Source organism: Monodon monoceros, unplaced genomic scaffold, assembly GCF_005190385.1.
Source record: "Monodon monoceros isolate NGI ecotype Baffin Bay Population unplaced genomic scaffold, NGI_Narwhal_1 Super_Scaffold_2, whole genome shotgun sequence".
Taxonomy (NCBI): domain Eukaryota; kingdom Metazoa; phylum Chordata; class Mammalia; order Artiodactyla; family Monodontidae; genus Monodon; species Monodon monoceros.
The window spans coordinates 14,044,174-14,054,399 of NW_021703776.1; positions in this window are offsets into that span (position 1 = coordinate 14,044,174).

Below are 10,226 nucleotides of genomic sequence, written 5' to 3' on the forward strand. Positions count from 1 at the left end.
CTCTCAGCCATGGTAGGTCTTAATGCCAAGATTAGAGCCTTGTTTGAGAAACAATAGGACACTGACACATGGGATGAGGATATCTGGGTTGAAAACCCCGAAACTCTTAAATCCACAAATTTTCCTAAAACTTCTGAGCCATCAGAAGTGGCACATCCCTTTCCAAGAGCTAGTGCTCTGTTCCCTTGAAGACAATTCAAAAGCCTCTCCTCTGTGAGCAAGGATGTGCCCCAGGATATGTCCCCTCATTCGTCCTGGGTACCAGGCCTATAACTCGGGTGAAGTCACAGGATGCCCCAGCCAGCAACATGCAGGGCCAGAAAAGGGAGGAAAAGGCCTGTACCTCAAAGGAGCTGCCAGTCCCAGCCAGCGTGTACTGGCAGGACCAGCGGAATCTGTGTGGGACTGGATCTGAGCATGTTTGGTAAAGGGGGCCTGGAACATAAGATTGGATAACAGAAAGTTTACAAATTAATTGCACTTTTCCAAGATAAAGCGTTTAACATGCTAGCAAAGACTCTAATCTGGCTCTAGGATGGCTCCTAGAAGCATGGAAAAAGGAATAGTCTGTAGTAAGTAAGGAAAAATACCAGAACTACTGTGGCAGACAGTGGAAGAAGAGATTCAAGGACTCAGGGAAGTGGGCATGCAGGAGTGGACAGACTGTGTAAGGCCAGAAAACTCAGCAGATGGTCAGGTTTGATGATGGGAAAGCCTTCCTCAGTTTGTGGTAATTTGTTATGGCAGCCCCAGGAAATGAAACACTTCCTTCCACAGGTGCTGATCCAAGGGCACTCCCTGTAAACAGCCTGCACACTGAGCGCCATCTCAGAGTCTGCGCTTCCCTGAGAACCCAGCCTCACTGTACCTGTGTCACAGGTGGGAGGCGCCTGGCATCACCTCAAAACACTTGGAACTAGAAGATAACTGAAATTAACTAAATCTGAACCCCAGCTGCCACCAGCTCAGCTGATAAGATCATAGAGATCAGCCCCTCAATAGTATAAGAAGGCGGAAAGCAGAGAGATCTCACAGTCTTTTTTATTTTGGCTGCCTTGGGTCTTCGTTGCTGCACGTGGGCTTTCCCCAGTTGCGGTGAGCAGGGGCTACTCTTTGTTGCGGTGCGCGGGCTTCTCACTGTGGTGACTTCTCTTGTTGCGGAGCGCTCTAGGTACGCGGGCTTCAGTAATTGTGGCACACAGGCTCAGTACTTGTGGCTCGCGGGCTCTAGAGCGCAGGCCCAGTAGTTGTGGCACACCGGCTTAGGTGCTCTGCGGCATGTGGGATCTTCCCGGGCCAGGGCTCGAACCCGTGTCCCCTGCCCTGGCAGGCGGATTCTTAACCACTGCGCCACCAGGGAAGCCCTCTCACAGTCTTATAGTATACTGGTGACTTGCTTGCAAAGTCTGGCTATTGGGAGGGGGCTGACTTCGTTCTCAAGTGGTCCAGATGTAAACTGAAACAAATTACAGCTGCTATTGATCCCCCACTGAGGTTAACTCCTAGTGAGATCAAAGAAATCATCCCTTCACCTCAGCTGCCTGACAGAATCTACTTCACTGTCTACTGTTTTAAACACAATGCCTGTCATAAAATTGAAAATGTATATGACACACGAAGAAGACATGAATTTTATAATCGCTTTTCTTTACCTTAGAGAGATATTTGGGAAATAATCTCTCACTTATTTCAAGTTTACAGTTCCTTCAGTTTGTTTTTTTTTCACCCATCAGATTGACAAAATCCAAAGGCTTGCCAAAATTAGCCAGATTGTGCAGAAACAGGCACTTTCATACACTGCTGATAAAAATGCAAAATAGTACTCTCCCCTGGAGTTGAATTTGACAATACTGAACAAACCTGCTTACACAGGTATTATTTGACCTACAGATTTATCAAGAATTTATCCCGAAGATATAGTTTTAACAATATGAAAATACATATGCAAAAATTATTCATACAGCATTATTTATAATTGTAAAATATTGTAAACTACTTAAATGTACAAACAGAAGATTGCTTTCACTGGCTATATCTGGGATAATTTCAGCTTCAAGATAAATAAGAACAATGATTGTTGGTTGAATACACTATGATAAATATACACTCTGAAGTACTGGAAACTGGTAAAAAAAAAAATAGGGAAATCTTTATAAACTGAAAGAGAGTAATTTCCAGAACATATTTTAAATAAAAAATGCAAAAGAATATACATAGTATGCTAGGTTTTTTTTTGTAAAAAAGAAGAGAAAATAAGAAAACATGCACATATTTGTATAACTTTGCAAAAAGTAATACAAGACTGGTAATACAAAAAGTAATAAAATTGGTTACCCACAAGGAATGGAGATGAAGGGATGGTTGAAGGTATAGGAGAAGGAGTGACACTTCCCTGAGTGTACATTTCTATACAGTTTTGACTTTTGGATTCATATTAATGTTCTACATATCCAATAAAATAAAGTTAATAAGGATGGGGAAAATCTTAAACTAAATGAAAACAGTAACAAACCTGTTTCCAGTGAATAAAGTGATCTGCCTCAGGAAGTTTCTCATTTTTTTTTTTATTATGGTAAAATATACATAACATACAATTGACCATTTTAACAATTTTTAAGTGTGTAGTTCTGTGGCATTAAGTACATTCATATTGCTGGGCAATCATCACCACCATCCATTTCCAGATGTCTCTTCATCTTGTAAAACTGAAACTCCAAACCCATTAAATAACAACTCCCCATTGCCACCAGTCCTGGGTAACTACCATTCTACTTTCTGTGTCTATGACTTTGACTACTCCAGGTACTTCATATAAAAGGAATCATACAATATTTGACCTTTTATGATTGGCTTGCTTTATATGGCATCATGTCCTCAAGGTTCTTCCATGTTGTAGCATGTGTCAAGATTTCCTTCCTTTTAAGGCTGTATGAATATATCACATTTGTTTATCCATTAACCAGTCGATGGACACCAGAGTTGCTTCTACCTTTGACGATTATGAATAATGCTGCTATGATTGTAGGTGTACAAATATTTCTTTGAGACCTTGCTTTAATTTTTGGAGGGGTATATATCCAGAAATGGTACTGCTGTCACACGAAAGTTCTATTTTACTTTTTTCAGGAATTGCAATGTTGTTTTCCATAGTGGCTACACCATTTTATATTCCCACCAAGAGTGCACAGGTATTCCAATTTTACTACATCCTCACCAACATGTTATTTTCTGGGTTTGATAGTAGCTATTCTAATGGGTATAAGGTGGTATCTCATTGTGATTTTAATTTTGATTTTCCTGATGATGAGTGATGTTGAACATCTTTTCATGTGCTTATTGGCCATTTGATTATCTCGTTTGGAGAAATGTCTATCCATGCCCTTTGTCCATTTTTAAATCAGGTTGTTTGGTTTTTGTTGTTGAGTTTTAGGAGTTCTTTATGTGTTCTGGATATTAACCCTTTATCAGATATATGGTGAGCAAATAGTTTCTCTGATTCCATGGTTTGTCTTTTCACTCTGCTGATTGTTTCCTTTGATAAACAGAAGCATGTAATTTTGACGTAGTCCAATTTATCTGTTTTTCTTTTGTTGTCCATGTTTTTGGTGAGATATCCAACAAATCATTGCCTAATGCAATATCATGCTTTCCTTTTATGTTTTCTTCTAAGAGTGTTATAATTTTAGGCCTTACATTTAGGTCTTTAATCCATTTTGAGTTAATTTTTGTACCTTGTATAAGTAAGAGTTCAACTTCATTTATCTACATATCAATACCCAGTTTTCCCAGCACCATTTGTTAAAAAGACTGTCCTTGGGCTTCCCTCGTGGCGCAGTGGTTGAGAGTCTGCCTGCCGATGCACGGGACACGGGTTCATGCCCGATCCGGGGAAGATCCCACATGCCTCGGAGCAGCTGGGCCCGTCAGCCATGGCCGCTGAGCCTGCGCGTCCGGAGCCTGTGCTCCGCAACGGGAGAGGCCACAACAGTGAGAGGCCCGCGTACCGCAAAAAAAAAAAAAAAAAATAGACTGTCCTTTCTTTTTGAAAGGCCTTGGCACTTTTGTTGAGAATCATTCAACCATATATGTGAAGGTTGATTTGGGGACCTCTCTATTCTATTCCATTGGTCTGTCTTTATGCCAGTACCGCAAGAAAATATTGAAGATAGTATTTTGACTTCAGTCCAAAGAAAAAAAAAGGTTAACCTTGAACTCTTCTCAATAGGTTTGTTGCAGTGGTATCAGTATTATGAAACCATTTTGTGGGTATTGCAGAATTGCGCAAATGAGTGACTATAGTAAGGTTCTTGAGAGCCAGGGAAATATATAAGATGAGAGATACGAGTATGGAATGGGGAAAAGCAAGCAAGATCCTAGGTCAGATTCTAATTAGAGGTATCCATATAAGTTTATTATTTCAATGACGCTCAGTCACTCATTTGCAACGAGCAAAGCCTCAACCCACACCTTCGTTTCTAAATACAATTCTCCACAAAAATGAACCAGGGGCTCATGGAGAAATGGCTTATTCAAAGGCTGGGGCAGAGAAAATCAAGATGAGCCTGGAATATGTTACTGTGCCAGAAAATAAGGAAGTGCTCAGAAAATGATGAGGATATATTAAAAAATGAAGGGGCTTTCACTGGCCAAGTCTGGGGTAATTTGAGCAGCAAGGTACATAAGAACAAGAACAGAATGAATAAAATAAGAATCCATGAGTCCATATTGACAATAGATAATAAGTTAGTAGATATATGGAAAGAAAGGCAAAGCTCTTGCATACAGTGGAGTTCTGATTAACAAACACAGTAGCACTGACGGAAGTAGAAATTCGCCATTTAAAAACCATCTTGGTAAGAACAGATTTAGGCAAGAACCATTATGCATGCCGAATTGGGGGAGGGAGATTTTGGCAAGAAACAGTATTTACGTAGTTTCAGAGTGTCCACCTACAAGTTTCTTATTTATTAAAAATGGTTGAGAATCCGCCTGCCAATGCAGGGGACACGGGTTCGAGCCCTGATCTGGGAGGATCCCACATGCTGCGGAGCAACTGGGCCTGTGAGCCACAATTACTGAACCTGCGCGTCTGGAGCCTCTGCTCCGCAACAAGAGAGGCAGCGATAGTGAGAGGCCCGCGCACCACGATGAAGAGTGGCCCCCACTTGCCACAACTGGGGAAGGCCCTCGCACAGAAACGAAGACCCAACACAGCCATAAATAAATAAATAATTTTTTAAAAAATTTAAAAAAAAAAAAAGGAAAAATAGTAGCTATAGAGTAGAGAGCCCTGACAACACAGATGACTAAACTAACTTCATAAGGGGCAAATGGACCATGTTTAAATGTAAAAGTCTGCACCTTGTGGAGGATGATCAACTTAGTATTAATCTCAGAAACATCTCAGTGTAGGTAGGAGGCAGGATAACATGGGAGGGTGAAGAAACAGCAGGTGTTTGGAGGGGACCAAAGAACACGTGTCTACCGTGTTCTAGGAGCTCTTCATCTGAACTACTGAGTAGGGGATGATGGCCTGGCCCACTGCCCAGACCTCCGTCCAAGAAGGGCTTGCTGAGACCTTCCTGGTGGTACAGTGGTTAAGACTCTGTGCTTCTAATGCAGGGGTCGTGGGTTCGATCCCTGGTCAGGGAACTAAGATCCCAGATGCTGCGCTGTGTGGCCAAAAGAAAAAAAAGGGGCTTCCTGCTCACCTCTGAGGGAGTGCGGTCCCCAGGCAGCCTCCTGCCAGGGCCTGCAGAGTGGACTCCCCTGGCAGAAAGCTGCCTGACCCCAGTTCACACGCCTCCTAGGGCCACCGGCCTCCAGTGGCTGGTGGGCAGAGGGGTAATGGCCCAGCTGGATGGGGACATTCTATGGGCACTGCTCCCTACAGAGCCCAGACCTGCCTGGGAGTCCAGCTTCCTCCTCTGCCAATCCTGCTTCCTCCCCCTGCCTTTCACAGGTTCAGCGATCTCTAATCAACTTGCACCCCAAACTCAGCCTCTGCTTCCTTAGAACCCAACCTGCAAGAGGCTCGCTCAAAAGCTACTGCTTTTTTCATTAAATTAAGAAGGAAAAGAAGGGCAAATCATGCACTTACAAAAATACATTGTTTCAAAAGAAAGCAACAGATGAGCACGGGCTGTTCCAACTAATGAAAATCTTGTTTTCAGAAATCTGTTTGTCAGTTATTTGGACTGGGAGATAAATTATTCCAAGATGCATGCTGTTTTGAAGCAGGAGGTTGGATTCTGCCTCAGTTTCCTAGGCCTGCTATAAGAAAGTAACAAAAACTGGGTGGCTTAAAACAACAGAAATGTATAACCTCTGTTCTGGAGGCGGTAGTCTGTAATCCAGGTGTCAGCAGGGCCGTGCTCACTCTCCAAGCTTCTGGAGTTGCTGGAGGTGCTCCTGTGGCTCAGCTGAGTAACTGCCATCCGTGCCTCCATCATTACACGGCCCTCTGCCCTCTGCGTCTGTCTTCACATGCATTCTCCTCTGTGTGTGTCTGTTTCCAAGTCTCTTCTTTTTTTAAAAAAAAAAATAAAGAAACCAGTTCTATTGGATTAAGGACCTGCCCTACTGCACTGTGACCTCATCTTAATTTACATCTTAACTATATCTATAAAGATCCTATTTCCAAATGAGATTAAATTCACAGGTACCAGGAGTTAGGACTTCAATGATCTCTTGTGGAGACTGTGAAGAAAAAACTCCTCCTAGGTGTTTCCTTTCTACTTGCAAAACTTCTGGCCACCAAATGCTGGGGGGAGCTGCCGGGTTTCCCCACACCAAGCAATTCTGCAACACCAGCTGGGGGTCCTACAATTCAGTTCAGTCCTGACACTACCTGGAGTTAGTGTCAGATCCCATAGTTTAAGGGCTCAATCCCACCCCCCACTACAGATGCCAATGGCAAGTTCAGGTTGTCACCTGTGCTTCTTACCAACTGGCTGTAAATTGGAGGTTCGCATGACCCCCTCCTAGGATTTAATTTACTGGAGTGGCTCACAGAACTCAGAGAAACATTTTACTTACTAGATTACTGGTTTATTATAAGGGTATAACTCAGGAATCGCCAGATGGAAGAGATGCATAGGGCAAGACATGTGTGGAGCTTCTAAGTCCCCTCCAGGCCCCATTCTCTCTGCACCACCACGTGTTTACCAACCCGGAAGCTCTCTGAATCTTACCCTTTTTGTTTTTATGGAGGCTTCATTACATAGGCATGGTTGATTCAATCATTGGCCTGTCTCCTCTCCCCAGAGGTCGGGGGTGGGAGAAGGTAGGAGGGTAGGGGGATGCTATGAGGGTGGGGCTGAAAGTTCCAACCCTCTAATCACCAGGTTGGTTCTCCTGGCAACAAGCCCCCATCGTTAGGACCTTTCTAAGAGTTACCTCATTAACATACACTCAAGTGTGATTGAAAGGGGCTTTTTTTCTTTTTTTTTAATAAATTTATTTATTTTTGTCTGCACTGGGTCTTCATTGCTGGGCACGGACTTCCTTTAGTTGCGGCGAGTGGGGGCTACTCTTCATTGCGGTGCACGGGCTTCTTATTGCGGTGGCTTCTCTTGTTGTGGAGCATGGACTCTAGGTGCAATGGGCTTCAGTAGTTGTGGCATGCGGGTTCAGTAGTTGTGGTGCACGGGCTTAGTTGCTCCGCGGCATGTGGGCTCTTCCCGGACCAGGGCTTGAACCCGTGTCCCCAGCATTGGCAGGCGGACTCTTAACCACTGTGCCACCAGGGAAGCCCAAAAGGGGCTTTCTTAAGAATAACAAAAAATACTTGTATTGCTCTAATCACTTGGGAAATTTCAAGGGTTTGGGGAGCTTTGTGCAAGAACAGGGACAAACACCAAGCATAATATTTCTTATTATAAATCACAATATCACAGGGACACAATTCAATCCATGACAGATTCTGTCCTAGACTAGCTTACCAAAGCCTCTCTAAGCCCAATAATGCTGAACTACAGCAGAAACACAGAAAGCAATACTAATAGGAAATATTACCACCATCACCATCCAACTTGCTTGATTCCTTGGAGGTGGCTCTAGGCAGCAGACTGTTGGGGGTCTTAGAGAAGAGAGGTGAAGAGAGTGAGGTAATTTTAGATGTGAGAATGTAATAGGGAGGAACAAATCTGACTCCATATTGGATCTACTTCTTTTATTTTAACCTTTGTATTCTATTGCTTTTGCTAGAAGTTTATTACTAAAGGGAAAGTACACATAATGGCCCATCCCCGAGAACCCTGCCTCCCCTACCTCAGCGTTAAGCTAAAATGCCTTTGTTTAGCTCACAGGAAACATCCTGACCGGGCACACTGTAAATGGCTTCACGAAAGAAGTAATTAACACATCCCCTCTGGAGTCTGGCTGGAACCAGGAAACATTTGCAACAACTTATTGTCTGTTTCACTTTACCTCCTCACCTTCCCCTCTTTGTTCTATAAAAGAAACTAACATCCAAACCTGCGCAAGATGGTTCTTTGGGACACTAGTCCAACACCTCAGTCTGCTGGCTTTCCAAATAAAGTCTCTATTCCTTGCCCAATGACTCGTGTCTTGATTTATTGGCCTGTCATGCAGTGAGAAGTATGAACCTGGAGTTGGTAACAAGAACAGGTAGAAGGTTGTGTGGTCTCTGGAGAGGAAAGAGGCTATACTGCAGGGAAGTAGGCAGATGTTTGGGAGGACACAGTGCTTAGTCCAGACTTCTTGTACATAAAATCATACCAGGAACCTGGGTTGGCTTCATTAGCCAGGGGCTCTGGTTGAAGTGCGGGCTTGGAGTGGAGGAACACTGTCGTGGGGAATCTTATGGTCCAAGGTAATACCTCTACTAGGTCAGCGGCATATGTCACACAGTTCCAGGAGCAGTTTGGAGAGAGATGTGTAGGGGTGGCAAAAGATGGGGTGAAGGTAGGGTAGCAGCCATGCAGCCAAATGTAGGCACATGTGAATAGCTACATTCATGTAAAATATAAATATGGACACATTTAATAAAAAAATAAGTTCCTTGAACCAAAAAAAATCTCGGGCCAACATATGATAAAATTAAGCATTTGTTAAAAGGTTTTCAAGTAGATCACTGTTACAAAGCTGGGGTTTGTCCAAGCTGGAAAACTTCCCAATAAAATAGTCTAGATATATAAGCAATTAAGAGGATGCTCTCAGTAGCCCAGACAAATGTATTGTTTCCCACACTGTACATGGAATTTTTATAGCTTATTTGTGGATAGAAAATAGCTTAAAATATTTGCAGGGACTTGTCCCTTTCTTCAGAAAGAGTTGTGGTTGATTAGAATTTCTATTTTGTTTTGCTCCCTGACCTCTTAGTTGGCTTGTAAGCTATTAAGTGATGTTCAAGCATTTTGTTTTGAGGCATAGAAGTCGTTTTGCATTGTTCTGCACAAACACATCAAACATGGTGTTGAAGTACTTTAAAGTTATTAGGCAACTGAATACGTTGTTATTGTTTTCCTTAGTGGCCAATGGCTCACGTATTAAAACAAAGCTCTTGCCTCCTATGCAGTATTTTGGGATACATTAGTGATGCATTACTAATAGAGTCAGAAGTTTGTATTTTTAGACTTGGTTAAATTGGGAAAAGAAAAGGGTAGTTATGCAGGCGAAATTGAATAAAAATATATGTGGGACTAAAATGTAAATAGTTGGCATAATTTGAAGAAAGTTTTCACCTGAAATGCATAAGATAATCAGTCCAAAAAATATATTTTACAGCACATCCTCCTTTCACTGCTATTTTAACATTTGTGAGACAAAATAAAATTTTGTCTGAGTCTTTAAACAAAGAGGTAATTGTAAGTACTAGTCATAATTTGGTTGGGACCAAAAGTCCAGTTAGGTTCAACCAAATGTTTAAATGGAATGGCTCCTTAATTATCTGTACAATGAGATAAAGAAGTTGTAGCTAACTAGAATATACAGCATAAATTTTAACTCTTGTGAGTGTTAGCAAAGAGCTAGACACATTAAACAATGGATCTAGAAATCTACCTTCCTAAGGGTCTAAATTGGACTTACAAGATATAAATATAGGCAAGGATAAACTTCTGTACCATTAAAACATCTGGAAAATGAGTTTTGTGATAATACAGTAGTAATTCTGGGCCTATTCCAAATTATGAAAACCTGTCATAATTATACTTCTGATTTATCAAGCAATTTGAAGTGCAATTTAGAAGGAAGGAAGGTGA